The sequence below is a fragment of the Pinus tabuliformis genome, chromosome X, assembly GCF_031772625.1.
Source record: "Pinus tabuliformis cultivar Carrire ecotype Pingquan chromosome X, CPIR1, whole genome shotgun sequence".
NCBI classification, from domain to species: Eukaryota; Viridiplantae; Streptophyta; class Pinopsida; order Pinales; family Pinaceae; genus Pinus; species Pinus tabuliformis.
Genome location: NC_142308.1, coordinates 1,082,665,050 through 1,082,687,619, shown reverse-complemented (window position 1 = coordinate 1,082,687,619; position 22,570 = coordinate 1,082,665,050). Strand labels below are relative to the sequence as shown.

General features: G+C 40.6%; 1 protein-coding gene across 2 annotated transcripts in view; it reads left to right on the top strand.

Annotated features, from left to right (window-relative positions):
- The window catches only part of LOC149143584 (uncharacterized), a 282,472-nt gene that overhangs the window by 257,525 nt on the left and 2,377 nt on the right, over positions 1-22,570 (top strand). The window lies entirely within an intron of this gene.

Below are 22,570 nucleotides of genomic sequence, written 5' to 3'. Positions count from 1 at the left end.
CAAGGATGATGCTCTTGGCCCTCGCCATTGCCTCCTCGTACTTGTCGTTATCATTTAGGTCGACTGTGATAGCTATAATCTTCAAGGCAAAGTTCTTGACACGATTTCTGTCAAGTACGGATAAGATTCTGGCCTTCCAGACTGCGAAGTTCGATGCTCTATCCAGTCTGTCCTGGTCTCTTACTCCGTGTAGTGCCATGATGCTCTTTTACTCCCCTCCCAGAATTTCTCGATTTGACTCCCTCTGAGTCTTGCTTTCCCTCCTGGAAATCCTCCTGCTGATGTCGAGATGCCCCTTACTCTGATCGTTTGTGCAACTGCACCACTGATCCAGGTTTCTCGGCTGGAAACCCTCAGTAGCAATTCTCTCCTCTTAGCCTTGCCCTGTCAGGTACTGTTCTGATTATAGTACCTTGCTAGCTTTACTTTGCAATGTTTCCACAACCTTCTAAACCCCAGAACCTGAGGGTGAGAGCTCTTAGGCTCTGCGCAATCCCGACACCAGCAACTCGGCCTCCTCAGCCAACTGCATCAGTGCTCCTAGCTTCTACGTGGATCATTGTGAGGCTCCCTTTGCCTCCCTTAGCCTCTGCGCTGCCTCTTCCTGGCTCACCCTTGATGACGTAGGCACTGCGTCACCCTTCCCTTGTTGCTACGCTGCTGGAAACAACTTCTGTCACCTTGGGACAACTGTTTTCTGCTGCTATTGCTCCGCTCGGCTGATGTCCTCAGTTCTTTTGTGATCTGCAATCATGCTCGGATACCATGTTGAAGTGTCTAAGTCTACCAGTTAGAAACCCTCCATGCACTTTATCTGATTTATTCCTACCTTTCCATTACTTAACAAGTTATTTACAATGTAAATACTGAAAATAAACACTAGTGCATGGTCAGCATATTACAGATCAACAACTGAAGGAAACAGAAAGAATCACACCAAATGACACTATTATTTTTGGACCAATGTCCTAGGAAAAACCCAATTTGGGAAAACAGGTGCAGTTATCTGAGGGTTTCTTATTAAGCAATATCAGAGTACAATCTGGGTGCCAAATCCGGCCTACCCAATAGAGAATATCCTTGGCAGTAATACCTCTTAGTTTGAGACAAATGTCCCAGTTGAAACCCCGGATAAACCTTCCAGCAACTCCTCAGCTCCAATTTGCCCCCGTAACCCTAGCGTCTGCCTTTTTGGACTGCGTCAGCCTCTCTCTGCCTAACGCTAGCCTTGCGTCACCTTGGATGGGTCTGCGTCAGCCTCAGGAGGCCCTGCGTCAGCCTTCTGGTCCTCTGCGTTAGCAACGGTGACCTCTCTGAAGCACTGCGCAGCTCCCAGCTTCCTCTACATGGCCCTGCGTGAGCCCTTGTTGCTTTTGTATCACTCTTCCTAGCCACTGCATTGCTCTCCCGGCACTATCTCTGCCTCTCTGTCTCTTTGTACTCAATGCCCCTCAACTGCAAGCCACTGCGCTGCTCTCCCAGCACTATCTCTGCCTCTCTGTCTCTTTGTACTCAATGCCCCTCAGCTGCAACTTCGATCACTGATTCTATCTGTCTTAGCAAACCCCGCTCTAGAGAATAGAATGACTGATCACTCTGTTGTTCTCTCGAAGTGACCCTCAAGCCTCTTCTTATACTTTTCTCGCTGACATATCGACGGTCGAGATTAAGTCCCTAATCAATTGCCAGGATTAGATCTGGCTTGATCCATGTCTTTTGGACCATTCTAACACAGTTTCATATTAATCCACATTAATATTTTAATTTCCCTAAGTTTAGACTTAGGGACTCCATTAAAAGTATTAATTATTTTAATATCTCCTGAACTATTTAGAATCTGCCCAAACACTTTCTAGATATTGGAGATCTCATGTGCCCCAACCTCTCCACCAAATTTCATGGCTAGAGCACATCCGATGCTACCTCAAATCAAGAGCCGTCTGGTCTGCTGCTGTCTGGGGAAATGTCTTTCCTGGCCCCTGGAACCTTTGTCTAGCTTCTGGCACTGAAACTCGACTTTTCCCAACAGAATCAAAACTGCTTCTTGAGGCTACTGCGCTACCCCAGCATCAACCTCTTTGTGGCTCTCCTGCCTCTCTGCAAATGCACTTACCGGATCTGGAAACCTTCCTTCGGCTTCACAGTCTCTGCCCCTCTCTCACTGCTGCGATCTGAGGCTCTCTCTCCGAAAACTTACTGCTTCTACTGTGGAAATCGATCTGATCATGAAATCGAACCTTTCAAGTGTCTTCTCCATCACCACATCAACCTCCTCTTATAATCCTCTGTTGGAGCACCAACGACCAAGATTAAAACTTAATCAATGGCTAGGATCATCTTTGGATTGATCCATGTGAGTTTCTAGATGATTCTCGCCTTGACATAATTATACTAATTAATTAACCATATTCCCTAAGTTTAGACTAAGGAAATATTTAAAAATCGGTTAATAATCTAATTAAGTCATTTCTAGGCGGAATTTCTAGAAACAATTTATGGGTTTTGGAGATCTCATGTATTCTAGCCTCTCCACAAAATTTTAAGGCTAGAACACATTTGATGCTACAAAAACTAACTCCTTAGCGAGGAATGTGTTCTAGTGCTACTGCACCCCTTGTAGCAACACCCTGTCTCTGTATCATCTCCTGTCATGTTGTTGATGTCTGGCCATATTTCCCACCAACCACTGCGCAACTATGATATAAGTTGCATCTGTGTTGTTGCTGACCCTGCTGAATTGTTGTCAACACTGCACCTGCACTACAACTCACTCTTCAACTATTGTTGCTGCAATTGCAACATCTGCAACTGAAAAGCATCCAAAATGTTGAATCAACCATGATCAGTATAATGCATTTGTTGCCCGAGTCTTTGATTGCTACTAGTATCTGCATTGTCCGTTGAAGAATCTGCACTGCTGTTGACACTACATTGTGCCAGCTGCATTGTTGCCAACTGTGCACTGCGCTCCCCAACATCTGACTACTACTATTCTCTGCAACTGTCACTCTGGAATTTGACTGCATCAACTGCCACTGATCTATCTTGCTACTGAAAACTATGGGCCTCCATAGCAAGGTGTTGATCCATGAGGTGGATTCCTCAAGGATCTTGCCCATCTGTAGCGCTCTGGGGCTACAACACCAAGTTACCCCACCTCACTCCTGGGGGTATATCGACGAACATGGCGAAGTCTTCCTCCAGCCTAGAGGAAAGCCTATTGATCTCCATAGAAGCTGCTTGTTGGTCCTGCTTCTCCTCCTTGTCCTTCTTCTTGAGAGGACATTGGGTACTGTAGTGACCAGGTTCACCACACCTGAAGCACTTGACCTTTGACAGGTCCTTCTACTTCCTCTGCTCCCCCTATCCCTGACTGGGACCCTTCACTGCGAGGACCACATTCTCCTCTTCTTTCACCTGCTTCAATCTGCTATTGCTGCCATTGATGGAGCTCTTCAATAGAGCTCATATCAACTCGTCCTGTTGCAAATCAACCCACATCATGTTCCACTTTGGGAGGGTATCTCTGCCCAAAATACTTTGGATGAATACCTGCCACTCCTTGGAGACACTGTTGAGTGCTAATCGCACTAGCTCCGTGGGTTGAGGCAATGCCCCAACAGCTGCAAGCTGGTCCCGAATCTCCTAAATCCTGGTGAGGAAGGGGTCTATGCCTCCCCCTTTCTGCATCCGTACACACCTCAACTTCTCCTCTAGGTACATCTTTTGTTGCTCGGAAGTACCCTAGTACAATGTAGAGAGAGCATCCCACATCTCTTTGGCAGTATCTTTGCTAGCTATGTGTGAAACCACATGATCCCAGACTCCATCTAGGATCAAACGTTTTGCCCATGCTATCTCTTTTCTGTACTCCTTCAGCTGATCTGCGTCTTGGGGAATTGCGACTACTGCATCGATGTACATTTTCAGGCCATACTCGTCTAGAAGGAAGGACATCCTTGCCTTCCAGATGACATAGTTGGAAGCCCCATCCAACCTGTCCTGATCACGAAGCCCAACAATGGCCATCTCAACAATATGTTGAAAATCTCTTCTTTCCTTCTACTCAGCTATTCGCACACCCTTTTGGAGTGAGAAGATCTGCTCACAACAACTGCTGATCTGCAAGGAAAAATTCTTTCTTGAGACTAAACGTTCCCTGAGGAAAACTTTTCCTTTGTGTGTGATCTTCTTCCTTCAACTTGAAATTGGCTTTTGCCCTAGAAAACTACTGCAAAAACCACTGTGTTCAGCTAGAGATCTGCTCCACGAAAAGTTTGAGCTGCTCCCTCTCCCTCTGGAATTACTCAATCTGGAAAGATCGATTTTTTCTGCCCCACTTAGAAAAATCGAACCTCCTCAAGCAACTCAGCCTCCTGGCAGAATCACTGCGCTACCTTTGGGAATTTCGGCTTGCTACCCACAATGAAAAATGAAATTCCTTCTCTCTTCACCTCTGAGCTCTTCGGTTGATCAACTGCGCTTTGATACCATGTGAAAATTCCAAAAACCAGAATCCTATTGCAGCAACTAGAAACTATTCTCCTAATTGTTAATTTAATTTAACAATTTATGCAAAAACTGAACAAATCACACTGCAACCTACACAAATAATAGTGCGGAAGAATAAACGCTAGAAGAATTGCCAGCACACACACATAAAATTAGCACAGTTGCTTTTGGACAAAAGTCCCCAGAAAAACCCAACTTGGGAAAATCGGTGCAGCAGCTGAGGGTTTTGTTATTAAGCAGCAGTGAAATAAGCTGAATGCAATCTGGATGTCGAATATTGGCAATCCTACAGAGAAAATATTGGCAACAAATCTAGTGAGGAAATTTCGTCACCCCATAGGCAAATTCGGGTTCTGACCTCAACTCCAAGTGAGTCGTCCAAACTGGCTCTGCGCATTGATTGCATCATCCTAGTGCAGTTCCTTCTGCACTCAGTATGGAACAACCTCTTCTCAAGCCTTCTAGTCCACCGCTATCTGGGAAAATGTCTCTCCTGGCCCCTGGAACCTCTACCCAGCTTCTAGCAGAACTCGGCTTTCCCCAGCAAAATCGAAACTGCCTCTAGAAGCGACCGCACTGCCCCAATGTTAGCCTCTTTGTGGCTCTCCAACCTCTCTGCAAATGCACTCACTATATCTGGAAATATTCCTCTAGCTTCACTGTCTCTTCCCCTCTCTCACTACTTCGATCTTAGGATCTCTCTCCAACAACTAACTGCTGCTACTCTGGAAATCGATTTGCTCATGAAATCGAACCTCTCAAGTGTCTTCTCCATCACTACATTGACCTCCTCTTATAATCCTCTGTTGGAGCACCAATGACCAAGATTTAAACTTAATCAATGGCTAGGATCATCTCTAGATCGATCCGTGTGAGTTTCTAGATGATTCTCACCTTGACTTAATTAATACTGATTAATTAACCATTTTCCCTAAGTTTAGACTTGGGAAATATTTAGAAACCGGTTAATAATCTAATTAAGTCATTTCTAGGAGGAATTTCCAGAAACGATTTCTGGGTTTTGGAGATTTTATGTATTCTAGTCTCTGCACAAAATTTCAATGCTAGAACACATCCGATGCTACAAAAACTAACAAGCAATTGTTTGGTCAAAGTCCCAAAACAATGCCACAAGTAAATCCGTTTTATTTTAGGTCGAGATGTGGCTGTTGAAGTTGGAACCCTAGTCAAAGATCCCCAAAAGAAAAGTAAAAGTAAATTATATTTTAAGAAAATTAAAAGTAGCGTGGGTTTATCCAAATGAAGTTTATTAATGGACCAAAAGATGAGTTCAAGTCGACCTCATTAAAGTGTGACATTTTTAATTAAACCTTGAAATTCAAATTAAAAATTAAAAATTAATTTATCTCCAAAACTATTCCTCCTTTCATGTTTAGAAACCCCTCCATTGTCTATAAAAGAGCACCCAATATACCTCCAACACATACATTTTGAAATGAAATTATTTGTACAAGAATTCGAACCTTATGAAGGAAACGCTACATTTAAGGAAGGGTTATATCATCCATCGTTGTAATTTTCTTTGTGTTTTGGTTTGGGAGTTTGGGATCCATTGATACTGCAGGTGTGATCTGGGCAACCAAGAAAGACATTGATTCCAAAATCTCAATGGGACTAGCGAGAAGAAGATGACCATAGGTTCTGTATTGTTGCAAAAGCTAAGTCTTGTTAAGGAAACTCCTTTGTAACTTCTCTGTCCAGCGAAGATTGTAATCATTTGCATCAAAATCTTGAGTTGAAACTCCAACAAATTAAGAATGGTCGTGACAAGCATGATGTGTATTGAGTTTTTGTAAGGGCTTGGCCACTTACAACTATAACAACATCCCACGGAATCAACTTAACAGACTTTGAGGTATGTGGGTTAATTCTTATGGTTGATCCTCCAACCGCATTGAAGTTTTGATGCACTATTATCATGTCAGGACTGTGGCCTTATATTTCTGAATATTCTCTCTTATGCGGCACCTGCAGTTCACCTTTATATTTGCGTTTAGGCACCCACCTAGGGCATCATCCTATACACAAAATTGATCTCCTAAACCACTGAAACAAATGTATTGAGTTCCAGAACTGCAAACTCGAATTATTGCAGTCCAACCTAGGTATAGTCTTTGGTTACAAGCAACATCCCTGTAGGTGGCACAATCAAGAATTCAAATAACGTCTCATCCTTGAAAAGACCTTCAACACTCAAAGATTGAAGGACCAGAACTTGACCATATTTATCTAAACATAAGTAATAATAACTTGAAGACAATAGTGGTTGACTTAACAAGTCATTGCTTGGATAGTAACTGATCTATTATGGCAGTGACAATATGATTGTGGGCTTATCACATAACTAATATGCTTCAGTAAGCTTGCAAATGATGACAAGAACTTGATGTGATAGTGACAGATTAATGTGACCTTTGACAGTACATAATTACAGTGGTTTTGTGATGGTATGTCAGTAGTGTTATGACAGTGATTTACTTGAGAGTGCACTTGGCATTTGATAGTATATTTTGGTACTTGACAATGTTACTTGTACATGACAATTTCTTGATGAAAATAGTATGGATGTTGGGTTGATGGTATGACAATACTTGATTGACATAACATAGTGATATTGATGATACAACAAGTATTGCTAACCTTGGATAATGATTGATCTACCGTGATTGTGATAGTGATCGAAACCCTAACATTTGATGTGCCAGAGATTCTCTTGACAGTGCATTGGATATGTGACAATGACCTATTGACAATGATGATTGTAATGTTCTTTAGTTGCAGCATGTGAATAATTGCGGATTGCAGTGGTCAGTTTGAGCAGAGGCAGGATTGTGTATTGGAGTGAGGTTGCCAGTATTTGATTCGACCAGAGCAGCAAAACCATCATTACAATGTCTTTCTATTGATTTTGAGCGGAAGGTGATCCAGTTTGAAAATTGTGAAATGTGGTTTGTCGGTTGATCAAGGTGGTTTGGTTGTGCAAGGCGGGTGATTGGAGTCACCTTCAGGTTGGAGCTTGAGAATACTTCAGGACAATAGGGTGGTGTTAGGAAGGTTGGAGTCTGCACAGGGCGTTGGAGCGTTCGTCTAGTTGCAGTTGGTGAGCAGGGTGTTGGAGCATCTATTAGGTTGGAGCTTGAGATCTAGGGTGTTGGAGCATCCTCCCAGTTGCAGTTGGTAAATAGGGTGTTGGAGCATCCTACAGGTTGGAGCCTCCTTCAGTTGGAGCTGAAAATTTGATGTAATTATTTTTAGACAAATATTAAGAAGCGTTCGGTGGTTTTTGACCCGGAGGGGGTTTTCCACCTAAAATCTTTGTGTCTATTGTCTTTATTACTGTGCATTGTTGAAGGGTGTTGTTTACTATTTATGTTGATGAATGTTAAAGATAATGAATGCTCAGAAAGATTGAAATAACTAATTGGAAAGAAACACTGTTTCACCCCCTCTTAGTATTTCCAACATGTTTCTTTTGCTGGGTTATAAGCGTTTCTTCCATAACCTCCTAGTGAGGGTTGCAAGTACATCATAAAGGCTGCCAAGGCTATGGCAACAAATGGAAGCATTTGGAAGAAGGAACCAAAATATGTGGCAAGAAGATTCTCCCAAGAGTGATTCATTTTCAAGAGGGAAAAATTGAACTGACATTTATAATCGTACTTGATGACTAGAAGAGCTCCTAGTTCAAAGGGAGCAGGCAGGCCAATAAGTTTGAAGGATGTTGTTGTGATGAGATGTGTGGAGAGTCGGTGGTGATGGAAACATAGGGAAGTACAAAGCCATGATTCTCCTAGGAAGATGGAGAGGACTATGAGGAATCATTTGTTGTTAGCCATAGAAAGACGCATGTGGCAGAGGGAGCAGCTGGGATTGCCACAACAGGATATGTTTTAGTGACCGAGGGAGCACCTAATCAGGGTAATCTAAAAATAGTTGTGGCACAACATGTGTTGAAGTACTGACAACAATTCAGTGTTGATAATATCGCCGAGATATCGGCGATATTCGGAAATATCGCGATATTTTCGGCGAGCCGATATATCGCCGACAAAATATCGCGATATTTTCGGCTTTTGAAAATGTCGCGCGATTTCCGAAATATCGCCGATATTTCGGAAAATATTGCGCGACGATTGAAAATATCGCCCGGTGACTGTAAAAAATCTCTGCATGGCCTATAAAAATTTGATTTTGGTTTTTTTCATATCATTTTCATTTCTGATTGCTGGAGAAGGAAGGGGAGAGCTATGTGGTTGTTGCCAAGGAGGGTTTGAGCGTTCTAGGCCCTAGTATTGATATGCTATTCATGGTAATGTTAAATTCTTAAAGTAAAAGTGACATTCTCCTTAATCTTCATTTTCATCCTTTTACTTAAATTTTTAACATTACCATGAAATGACTCAGGATGTTTGAGAGTGGTTCCGACCTCATTGGATTTCATATGGAGAAAGTAGAATTTTAGATTTCATTCAAAATGCAGCAGACTTATCAGTTTTTTAGGATTTCAGGATTGGAAGATTGTAATGTTTCCAGGTAACACCACCTGCCTGGGCTACCCCTGCCACCAGCAGAGGACGTGGTCTACCTCCTATAGCTCCTACTTCTAGTTCTTCAACTTCTAGAGCATAGCAAACTCCACTGCCAACTCCACCAGCACCAGCATCTACATCTAGAGGGAAAGGGAAAGCTGTGGCATTTTCTCGCAAGAGGGGCAGAGGAAATCAATAGGATTAGACTTTAGTTATTTTCTTATGTGCTTGTAAGTTGTACATGAACAATGAACATTGAATATTCAAGAATCAAGACCAAGCATATCACATTCTAATATCTAAATAGTAAATTTTGATTCTATTTATTTTTTTAAAGTGAACTATGAAATTTGAGAAGTAATTATATTTTAATTTGATTAGATAAGCTGCAACCTGCAATTTAATATGGATAAAAAACTATATTTCGCTATATATATATATAATGTGTCCCCTGTGTCTTGTTTCCAGGTCGTTGCGTTTCGTATTGAATACTCGTATTTACGTGTCCTTCGTGTCTCGTGTCCTCGTGTCATGTGACTTAGCTTAGACAATATTGATGTATTGTCTCTGTGGAGGGTGGAGTTTGAGGAGCCCCTCTTGGAGGAGTCACCTTCATGGTTAGAGCCAGTGGCAGATGATCCATTAGAGCAGGGGCAGCAAGAGGAGGACTCGGAGTCAGAGGAGCAGCAGCACTCAGAGGAGGAGGAGGACACTGCGGGAGCATCAACATCAACACCATCTGCTATAGATACAGGAGAGCATAGCCCCATACCTAGCACTCATTATTTGACATTAAGTGCAGAGGCAGGGTCAGAGCCTCCTACTACTACTAGGGGCAGGCCTGGCAAACAGCCCATCATGTTTTCCCGTAAAAGGAGAGGGCAGTGATTTCAGATAGATAGCTGCTAGTTTTATTTGTTATGTTACATATAACTCATGATGATGAGATACTTTTATATATGTGATGTTAGTTTGTATTGGTTCTCCACATTTGAGTCCTTGAATGGACAATTATCAGGGATCAGCAGGATTTGGTATCGCCTTTGATGTATCATTTCTATTTGACATCATATATATCAGTGTTTTCTTCATATTTATGTGCCAATGTGTTTATTTCATGTTGTTATTTCTTTATATGTTTAAAAATCTTTAAAAAATGAATATATTATGCATTTTTTATGCTTGCCGATATTTGCTGATATTTTCGCCGATATTGCCGATAAGATATTTTCTGGACCCTCGCCAATATTTTCCCGATACCGATATTATCAACACTGGTACAATTGGATATGGATTGAGATATGTCTCAAATGATGAAGTGCAGTTGCAAGGATATATAGATTCGACTTGGCCAGAGAGTGTAGAAGAGCACATTAGGATGATGATTTAGCTTGGGATCTGATATGACGAGTAACAGTTCCGAAGCAGAGTATATTGTAGCTTGTTTGTCCAACTGTGAAGCATTGTGGCTTTCGAAAGCTAGGCGCACGATTGTTTGATTAGGTGCAGAACATGACAATGAAGATAGGTCGAAGCACATTGAGATCATGGTACCACCACATTCAGTTAATGCTACAGAAGGGAGCAATAGGGCTCCAATGCATTTCTATCGATGAGCAGGTTGTTGGCATTGCAACAAACTCTTAGGATGAAGTTTGTCTACTTCAGGGACAAGCTTGGAGTAGTTCAAAACAGTGTTTTAAAAAAAGGCCGGCTTGGAACCGACTCGGCCGAGTTGGTCCGAGCCAGGCCTCAAAATATCAACCCAGCCAAGTATTCGGCTCGGCTGGCCGGGTTAATACCGAGCCGACCGAGTTATCTAACAACTCGGCCAGCTCGGCTGAGTTTGTATTAACCCAGCCGGGTTACGTACAACAGCCCAGGGACATAAAAAACAACGTTTTTTAATTTTTTTTTAATAATTGCTGGAGTGCCGCAGGGAAAAGGAGGCCAGAATAGGCAGCAGCAGGCCTTTCTCCCTCTGTCCAGCCTAACGCAGTCCCTATTCTATTCAAAAACTCTAATTTAATTCAAAAGAAAATAAGAATTTTGGGACTGTTTGACATATTTGGTATTTGGATATCTTAATGCTGTAATTTGAAATCTGAAAATTCATCAGTAGCATAATTTTCTCTTCATCTGCATTTCAAATTAATTTGGTCTTGTTTAAGGCATTTGGCATAGAGATAGCTCACTGTTGGCATTTTGGAATTAACTAGCTCACTTGGCATCTTAAGTAGTCTCTGCTGTCCTAATTATCATCCATAGTTACCTTACTGCTGTCCTAAAGTTACTCATTTGCGTCATTTAAAAAACTGAATACATTGCTAGCTTTAAGTGCTCTCATTTGCTCATAAGGTTGTTGGCATTGGATAATAAATATCTTGTTGAATATTTGATACAATAAGCCTTGGTATAACTCTCTTGTCTCATTACTAATACATCTTGTTGAAAGATAACCTTACATGGGTACTTAGGCTCTAAGGGACTTTCTATTTGGGCATTGATTAAAAATCTCAATGGTTGGTAGTATGTATTGAAGTAGACTAAGAGCATTTACAAATCTCACTGCTTCTTTGGATACTTGTCTTTAGCATCTCATACTGAAACATTGGCAAATTGTATTTTGTTGTTATCTCTAGTTGGCACTTTGTTGCTATTAGCTTATAGTGTTGCTATCTTGAGCATATTGATGAATCATTTCTGTTGTTGGGCATATCTTGATATCATATTAGCACTTGTTGTATGGTTAAGATTATCTCTTGAATATTATTGTTGAGTACTTGTTTTCTTAATTAAAAATTTGATCATAACTTAAAGTACTAAATCATTAAGAGATTCTTAGCCTAAAAATCAGTCTCCATCCTTGCATCGCATTCTAAGTTAACTTGCATTAATAACTTACCTCCAAGCATAAGCTTGGTTGATACTACATAGACCTCTAGGGCCGCCCTTTTCATCTAGCTTGAGGGGCTTAGTAACTCTTAGGTGGTTAACACTGTGGTTTTGACTCTGATGATGATCCATAGATTGATCCACATGATCTTGGCTCCTCTGGCAGTAGCTATAGCTAGTAGTATTGGTCACAATTTAATTTTGTTGTAGAGTCTATTTCTAGCCTCCTCGGTTATGTGTTTTTGTTTTGATCTCTATAATATATATCATGATTCATGATCATGTATGTATTGGACAGTGCACTGGGTGCCATTTTGATATAATGGATATATTCATGAGCCTACTTTGATAATATGTTGTCTTCCATCTATATTCTAATGCTGTGTGTTTGGAAACATAAATGAAGATCTTTAAAGTTATGTTTTTTTATAAAAAAAATAAATATTTAATGTATTTTTTACAACGACCGAGTCATTGAAATTGAGCCAGCCGAGTCGATACCGAGTCGGAGTCGAAGTCGGAGTCGGAGTTGACCCTTGGCCAAGTCGGTGTCGGAGTCGGAGTTTTAAAACATTGGTTCAGAATGCTTCCCTTGATTAGAGGGAGTGTTGATTTTGTAGAATCAAGGCGAGAAGATTGTCCCTCAATCAAGTGTATTGACCTGGTCATGGGTAGTGACCAGGAGCCTTGTAATGTGGCTAGGGAGATTGGCCCAGTGAGCATCAAGGCCCTGAATGCTCACTAGTCAGGGGTTACCTGACCATGTTGCCAAGGGGTACTTGGCTAGTGGGTTGAGTGAGTTCCTCATAACATTGAGCAAGTATTTTTACCATTCAATGACGTGACAACATGTGGGAATGGTAAATGGGCCCAGGGTTTCACCATCGGTCAAGGGGTCCCTGACATGACTCCAAGTGACGACTTGGTAGATCGGTGATCCAAGGACTAGTCTTGTGTTAGGGGGTGCCTGACTAGAGAAAGGGTATTTGGGTTATGGATGACTTGATCCCTTGCAAAGGATATGTGACTAGTGGGTAACTAGATCATTTGCATGGTGCTGATGCAGGATGCTTTCCACATGGTTTTGGAATAGAATGTGAGGTGGATGCATCCATCAACGTAGTTGAGCTCTTTCAACCCTTTCTTGGAATAGAGAAATTTTTCAACAAGAGAACATTTGAAGAAGTTATTATGAATACCTCCCTAGTTGAGAGGGAGTGTTGAATTTTTGTAGCTATGGTCAGTCTTGATAATTGAGTTTTAGCCCTCTAAATGAGAAATATAAATGAGAATTCCTAATTGGCTTCAAAAGAGGGAAATTTGATTTTTGAAATTCAATTTTTATGTCTCCATAATGTCAAGTTGGTCCTCTAAGAAGATAAGGTCAATTTGCCTACTTGACACACCCATTCAGACCCATTAGTCCACTATATAAAGACATATCGATCTCCTCCAAGGCACCAATTCGCATATCATCAACACAAGATATCTTCTATCCATTTGTGCGAAGGATCAAGGAGGAAAACAAGTCCGAATCCATTTGTGCGAAGGATCAAGGAGGAAAACAAGTCCGAATCCATTTGTGCGAAGGATCAAGGAGGAAAGCAAGTCCGAATTTGACCAGAGCAGTCCAACATTGACCAAATATATTATGAGCATTTTCAATGGAAGGATGCCAAATTTATGTGGAAGGATAGTAGGCCAAAATTCAGCCTAGATGACTAGAGAAGAACAAATTCTCCTGAGAAGCAGTTTGACTTACCTGTGAATAGTTTGACCAGGTTTGACCTGGGTTATGTTGTTGGTCTATTTGAGTATACTTTGACATTAGATTGTATCTCAACTAAACTAAACTAAACTAAGAAATCATTAGAAGTAATTAGCAAATTAGAATGTCTTGAAAAATCAACATGGTATCAGAGGATGGGTGAAAGAGTAGCCCTAGAAGTAAACCATAGAAGACATGAAAGGTATGTCTTGAATAAAGGTTTTTACATATTGTTGTCTAGATACTCGTGGAAGATGTTGTAAGGTCACCGCCTCACAACCAATGAAGATAGATTTGCTAAACTATAGAATACAAGCCATATATCAAGAGATTCAAATTTTCAGTTTCGCCATGAGTCTTGCTATTGGGAGATAGACCAAGTATGAAACATACACTTGCATCAAAATTTTTCCTTCATGTATCTGAGATATGATCAACTTGATTCGATTCAATGAAGTTGCTCCAAAATGAGAGGGAGCTAATAAGAGAAGTCATAACACTTGTGCTATGAGCCCTTCTTGAAAGATTTGGTAGTCCTTGGATTTGTAAACCCTAGGTAAATCTTGAAGGATATAGAAAGACCTAGTGTTTGTGGACAAAACCCTAGAGCTAGACTCAAAGCATTGAAAGTTGATGATTCCGTTGAACAAACAAACCCTAAGGAAAGGAAAGTAACTTGCAGTAATGATTGATGATGAGGATGAAGTTGATGATCTTGCAGATCGATTTTGCAAAGAGAACAAGGATGAAAAGGGAGTTGTCAAATTCCCTTCATTCCTCAAAGATAAGTACTTTATACTTCTTCCTTGATTATTATTGTTTTACTATTAACTAACCTCTTGTCTTTGTTTCTTTTGTTGGGTTAGAATTTTTTCTTCAATAACCTCCTAGTGAGGGTTGTAGGTACATCATAAAGGTTGCCAAGGATCTGGTAACAAATGGAAGCATTTGGAAGAACGAAGCAAAATATGTGGCAAGAAGACTCTCCCAGGAGAGATTCGTGCTCAAGAGGGAGAAAGTGTACCAACATCTATAATCATACTTGATAACGGGAAGAACTCCTAGTTCAGAGGGAGCAGGTAGGCCAACAAGTTTGAAGGATGTCGTTGTGATGAGATGTGTCGAGAGTCAATAATGATGACAACATAGAGAAGTTCAAAGCTAGAATTCTCCCAAGAAGAGGGAGAGGACTATGAGGAATTTGTTGTTAGGAGTGGAAGGACTTGCGTGGCAGAAAGAGCAACCAGGATTGCCACAATAGGATCTATTTCAATGGTAGAGGGAGCAACCAGGATTGCCACAATAGGATCTGTTTCAGTGACAGAGGGAGCACCTAGTCGGGGTGCTCGAAAAATAGTTGTGGCACAACATGTGTTGAAGAACCGACATGGTACAATTGGATATGGATTGAGATATGTCTCAAATGATGAAGTTCAACTACAAGGATATATAGATTTGGTTTGGTCAGAGAGTGCAGAAGAGCACGTCAAGATGATGATTCAACTTGGGATCTGCTATGATGAGCAACACTTCTGATGTGGAGTATATTGCAGCTTGTTTGGCGAGTTGTGAAGCAATGTGTCTTTAGAAGCTAGTCACAGGATTGTTTGAATAGGTGCAGAATACGACAATGATGACAGGTTGAAGCACATTGAGATCAAGGTACCACCACATTTGGAACATGGTATAGAACAAAGCAGTGAGGCTCCAATGTTGTTCTACGGATGAGCAAGTTACTGACATTCTCACAAAGCCTCTATCCCAGAATGAATTTCATGTACTTCAAGGACAAGCTTGGAGTAGTTGAGAATGCTTCCCTCAGTTAGAGGGATTGTTGATGTTGTAGCATCAAGGGGTAGAGATTTTCCCTTGGTCAAGGGTATTGACTTCGTCACGGGTAGTGACGAGGAGCTATGTAATGTGGCTAGGGAGATTGGCCCAGTGAGCATTAGGGCCTTGAGTGCTCCCCTAGTCAGGGGTGACTTGACCATATTGCCAAGGGTTACATGGCTAGTGGTTTGAGTGAGTGCCTCATAGCATTGGGCAAGTATTTTTACCATTCAATGACACGTGACGCCATGTGGGAATAGTAAATGAGCCTGGGATTTCACCATGGGTTAAGGGGTGTTGAAAAGTGTAACTAGGTTTGGTCTTCATAATGACATGTAATTATGATTTTTGTAAATGATGAAAAGAAGAAAAATAAAATTATTATTGTAATGCTTGCTTCATGGGTTTCATGAGCAAGAGATTTTATTTTTAGATGGCTCCCATTGTGAACCTTTAGGATTTGTCAATAAGAGTCAATGTCATGTATAAAGAACCCTTCTTGGGCATGTTACAAATATATATAAGCCTATAGGATTGTAAAATAGCCCTCCAAGACAAGCACTAGTTACTCCTCTTTTGAGCCGGCCTCAAGACAAAGTAAAGAACTCATGTTGGCTCACCTAATGGAGACACATCCCTTTGGATTCACAAGTTGGCTTATTGATATGGGATAACTACTATATATATGCGTGTAAGGTGTTCACATTTTAGACAGTCAAGGAGTTCGAATACCTCTAAAATTTAGGTGGAAAATACAAATATAATTTCGGATACCTCTGTAATTCGAATAAGAGACTGTAGTGATGTGTTCGGATCTCAGAGAAGTATAGTTCGGTGTCATAACAGAGAAACACAGTTTCAGACAAGAGTATAGAAGCTACAGTTCTATGAAGAAGCCACAATTCGGTGCTATAATGGAGATTGTTGTTCAGTGCTATGAAATAGCTACAGTTCAGTAATATATCACAATGATTCGATGCTATCTCAATCTCATAGATTCAGTAGTTTCGGTGCTGCTATAAAGATCACATTCCGGCGACACTACAGTGACGTATTTGGGTGCCATCTCAAGTGTGTCTACAGTTCGTTGCTATCACAGTATGCTCAGATAGGAGATGATCTCAGTGCTAAGAAGGTCAAAGTGGAAGAGGAGTCAAGAAGAAGAAAAGAGCAGAAGACAGTCAAGAGAACTAGTGTCTTGGTCTTGGAGTGGCAACTAGGTCAAGGGTCTTGGTCTTGGTATTCGTTAATTGGAATCTCTATAAGAAGAATTTATGCGGGTTTTCCTCTCAAAGAGTAAGAGGTTTTGGTCTTGGCTCATAGCCTACATTTTGTGTCTCTTGTCTATTTATGTTCATGCACTGGTAGTTGTTTGATGAAGAAGAACACTAATAACTAACGAAAAGAAGATGCTAATCTAAAGTTGTAAAAAAATCTCACAAGCAGTTATTAATGGAAGAGAAATCACCTAATACTTGATGCCCTAGATTTCTCAATAGGGGGTACTTGACATGACTCCAAGTGATGACTTGGTAGATTGGTCATTTAAGAATTATTTGGCTTATGGATGACTAGATCCCTTACAAAGGATGTGTGACTAGTGGGTAAATATATACTCTGCATGGTGATGATGTGGGATGCTTTCCACATGATTCTAGAATAGAACATGAGGTGGATGGATTCATCAACATAGTTGAGCTCTTTCAACCCTTTCTTGGAATAGAGAATTTTTCAATAAGAGAACATTTGAAAAAGTTATTATGAATACCTCCCTATCTAAGAGCGAGTGTTGAATTTTTGTAGCTATGGTTGGTTTTCATAATTGAGCTTTAGCCCTCTAAATGATAAATATAAATGAGAATTCCTAGTTGGCTTCAAAAGAGGGAAATTTGATTTTTGAAATTTGAATTTTATGTCTCCATAATGTCAAGTCGACCCTCCAAGAAGATCAAGTCGACCTGTTAGAAAATAATATATTACGGAGCAATGGAACACATAAAATATTGCAGAAATATAAACACAGAAAACCCACAAAACAAGAGAGACACAAATATATGTGGTTCACCCAGTTTGGGCTACGTCCACCCCGAATAGCCAGTCCTTCCTTTCTATTATCCAGAAAAATGAAGAGACAGAACCTATAGCAAATCCGCTGTAATATCCTCTGTTTTCTCTCACAGTCTCACCTCTCTGTTTCTCACTCACAGAATACACATCTATCACACAGCCTCAAATACAATGCCCTCATACAAAGAGAGGGGTTGCCTTCTAGGGCAAAAAACCCTAAACTAAACATAAGTTCTACCATCAGATCATCTGCCTAATGAACGGCCCAAATTGACTAGAAATTACTATACTTTTACAAGGCAATTTTACAGCTGTTTTTAGCTTCGGGGGCACTGCCCCCGAAACCCCCCGCCAGGGGGGGGGGGGGGCTCCCAACGGTCGCAGCCGCCCCCCCTTGGACCCCCCCTGCAGCGAATATTTTAAGGGCGGTGTTGCCGCCCCCATTTCGAACTAGGGTCCAATGTGGCGATACCTTTGAATATAGAAGATAATCAGGCTCCACACCCAACACGGCCAACCTACTTGACACACCCATTCAGACCCATTAGTCCACTTTATAAAGGCATATCAATCTCCTCCAAGGCACCAATTCAGATATCATCAAGACAAGATATCTTTTGTCCATTTGTGCAAAGGATCAAGGTGGGAAACAAGTTCGAAGTTGACCAAATCAGTTCATTGTTGACTAAATCTTTGTTGAGTATTTTTGTTGGAAGCATGCCAAATTTCTGTGCAAGGACGACAAGCTAAATTTCGGCCTAGATGACTAGAGAAGACTGAAATCTCCTGAGCAGCAATGTGGCTTGGCAGTGGACAGTTTGACCTAGATTATGTGCTGGTCTATTTGACTATATTTTGAGTTGAAAAGATTAGATTGGATCTCTTGTTGAATTGAATAATTTCTCTAAGAAAGGGTTGTTGGTTTTTTCCCTAGAAGAGGGTATTCCCATAGTAAAAATTATTGTCTTTTTTGTTTGGTTGTCTCTTTATGATCCTACTGTCATTTTTGTTTATATTGTTAAGATCTTCTGTGTAATTGCTTAATATTGAATTTGAACTCAAGAAGAACTAAACTAAGAAATCATTAGAAGTAATTATCACATTAAAAGGTCTTGAAAAATCAACATGGTATCAGAGGATGGGTGAAAGAAAAACCCTAGAAGACGTGAAATGTATGTCTTGAATAAAGGTTTTTACATAATATTGTCCACATTCTTGTGGAAGATGTTGTAAGGTCATTGCCTGACAACCAATGAAGATACATCCGCTAAACAATAGCATGCAAACCGTATTTCAAGAGATTCAAAGTTTCAGTGTTGCCATATGTGAGTCTTGCTAGTGGGAGATGGACTATGTATGCAACACACACCTGCATCAAAAATTTTCCTTCAAGTATTTGAGATATGATGAACTTGATTCGATTCAAGAAAGTTGGTCCAAAATCAGAGGGAGCTAAGAAAAGAAGTCAAAACACTTGTGCTATGAGCCCTTCTTGAAAGCTTTGGTAGTCTTAGGATTTGTAAACCCTTAGTAAATCTTTAAGGATATAGAAAGCCCTAGGGATTGTTCACAAAACCCTAGAGCTAGACCCAAAGCATTGAAAATTGATGATTCCGCTGAACAAAGAACCTTAAGGAAAGGCACGCAACTTGCAGTAATGGTTGATGATGAGGACAGAGATGATGAGCTTGTAAATGGATTTTGCAAAGAGAGCAACGATCGAGAGGGAGTTGTCAAATTCCCTTCATTCCTCAAAGATAAGTACTTTATAAGTTTATATCCCTCTTCTTTTATTATTATTGTTTTACTATTAGTTAACCTCATGTGTTTGTTTCTTTTGTCGGATTATAATCATTTCTTCCATAACCTACTAATGAGGGTTGCAAGTGCATCATACAAGATACGAAGACTCAGACAACAAACGGAAGCATTTGGATGAACGAAGCAAAATATGTGACAAGAAGACTCTTCTAGGAGTGATTAAAGTTCAAGAGGGAGAAATTACGCTGACATCTATAATCGTACTTGATGATCAGAAGAGCTCCTAGTTCAGAGGGAGCAAGCAGGCCAACAAGTTTGAAGGATGTCATTGTGATGAGATGTGTGGAGAGTCAGTAGTGATGGCAACAAAGAGAAGTACAAAGCAAGGATTCTCCTAGGAAGAGGGAGAGGACTATGAGGAATTGTTTGTTGTCAGGTGCAGAAGGACTCACATGGTAGAGGGAGCAACCAGGATTTCCACAACATGATGTATTTCAGTGACAGTTGGAGCACCTAGTCAGGGTGATCGAAGAATAGTTGTGGCACAACATGTGTTGAAGTATCAACATGGAACAGTTGGATATGGATTGAGATATGTCTCAAATTATGAAGTTTAGCTGCAAGGATATATAGATTCAATTTGGTCAGAGAGTGCAAAAGAGCACATCAAGATGATGATTCAACTTGGGGTCTACTATGATGAGCAACACTTCTGAAGCAGAGTATATTGCTGCTTGTTTGGCGAGTTGTGAAGCAGTGTGGTTTCGGAAACTAGTCACATTGTTTGATCAGGTGTAGAAGATGAAAACGATGACATGTCGAAGCACATTGAGATCATTGTACCACCACATGCAGAACATGTTACAGAAGGGAGTAGTGAGTCTCCAATGCATTTTTATGAATAGCTGGTTGCTGACATTCTTAGAAAGTCTCTGTCCTAGGATGAAGTTTGTCTACTCTAGGGACAAGCTTGGAGTAGTTGAGAGCGATTCCCTCACGTAGAGGGTGTGTTGATGTTGTTGCATCAATGGGTAGAGATTCTCCCTCGGTCAAGGGTATTGACCTAGTCATGGGTAGTGACCAGGAGCCATGTAATGTGGCTAGGGAGATTGGCCTAGTAAGCATCAAGGCCCTAAGTGCTCCCCTGGTCAGGGGTTACATGACCATATTGCCAAGGGTTACTTCGCTAATGGGTTGAGTGAGTGTCTCATAGCATTGGACAAGTATTTTTACCATTCAATAACATATGACAACATGTGGGAATAAATGGGCCTAGGTTTTCACCATGGGTCATTGGGTACCACTTATGACTCCCAATGACGACATGGTAGATTGGTGATCCAAGGACTAGTCTTGTGTCGGGGGGTACTTGACTATCCAAAGGGTATTTGGCTTATGGATGACAAGATCTCTTGCAAAGGATATGTGACTAGTGGGTAACTAGATCCTTTGCATGGTGCTGATGTAGGATGCTTTCCACATGGTTCTGGAATAGAACATCAGTTGGATGGATTCATCAACATGGCTGAGCTCTTTCAACCCTTTCTTGGAATACAAAAAAAATTCAACAAGAAAACATCTAAAGAAGTTATTATGAATGCTTCCGTAGCTAAGAGGGAGTGTTGAATTTTTGTAGCTATGGTCAGTCTTCATAATTGAGTTCTATCCCTCTAAATGAGAAATACAAATGAGAATTCATAGTCAGCTTCAAAAGAGGGCAGTTCAATTTTTGAAATTCAAATTTTATGTCTCCACAATGTTAAGTCAGCCCTCCAAGAAGATCATGTCGGCCAGCCTACTTGACACATCCATTCGGACCCATTAGTCCACTATATAAAGGCATATTGATCTCCTCCTAGGCACCAATTCAGATATCATCAAGACAAAATATGTCCTGTCCATTTGTGCGAATGATCAAGGAGGAAAACAAGTCCGAAGTTGACCAGATCTGTCCACCGTTGACCGAATCTCTTCTGAGCATTTTCATTGGAAGTAGGCCAAATTTCTGTGGAAGGACAGCAGGCTGAATTCTCCTGAGCAACAGTTTGACTTGGTTGTGGACAGTTTGACCAGGTTAGACCTGGATTATGTTGCTGGTCTGTTTGACTGTACTTTGACTTGAAAAGATCATATTGTAAATTTGTATCTCTTGTTGAATTGAATAATTTCTCTAAGAAAGGGTTGCTGGGTTTTTCCCTAGAGGAGGGTTCTCCCAGGGTAAAAATTCTTGTCTTTTGTGTTTGACTATGTCTTTACGATCTGACTGTAATTTGTGTTTCTACTGTTGAGATCTTTTGTGTAATATCTTAATAATGAATGTGAAGTCAAGAAGAACTAAACAAAGAAATCATTGGAAGTAATTATCAGATTAGAAGGTCTTGAAAAATCAAACACTATTATCACCCTCTAGTCATCCTGCACTTTAGGCTAACTCCCTAGAATTATTTTTCACACAATGGATTGGTTGATAAGATAAAATTGGTTGTTGTCCCTGTGCTTTTACAGAAACATTACAGTCTGTCATATAAGACAACAAGCTATTTCAACCAATAAATCCTTAACCCGGTATCAAAACTGATAAATAATTATATATTTGGTTAGAATAAATTTAGTAGACTTAAATTCATAGGTCACATGCCATATCTTTGAGTTATTTTGGCTACTAAAAGCTGCTTTTAGAAATCTGCACTGTTTTTAGCATTGTTTTTATGCAGGACAATAGACAGATCAAAAACACCTCAACATCATTGACTCCATATAAGGTACAGGACATAAACCGCAGTTGTTGGGGAGATATTTAGGGACTCCTCCCTTGGCTGTTTAGGCGGTGTGGGGCCTAAATAGCAGGGGCTTGGGCCAAGTTGACAGTGTGTCTTTGCCCTGGATGTGCCTATGTAGCAAGGCTGCCAGGACCTTAGCAGCCATGTTAAAAGGATCGGTAATAGGGTAGAATTGTTTTACTTAGTAAAAATGTCTCTATGATGGGAGTGGAATATGTATCAAATGAAACACCAGCAAAAGTTTAATTCAGTGCCCCTCTGTTAGGATCTGGAATAACAATGGATTCAGTAAAGACACTGTCATGATCGACTGCCTTTCAACTGATATGTGGAGTGCTATAGCCTATTACCTTATCTAGAAATGAACAATGGATACAAGCTTTATAGGTAAATTCACGATAGTCAAA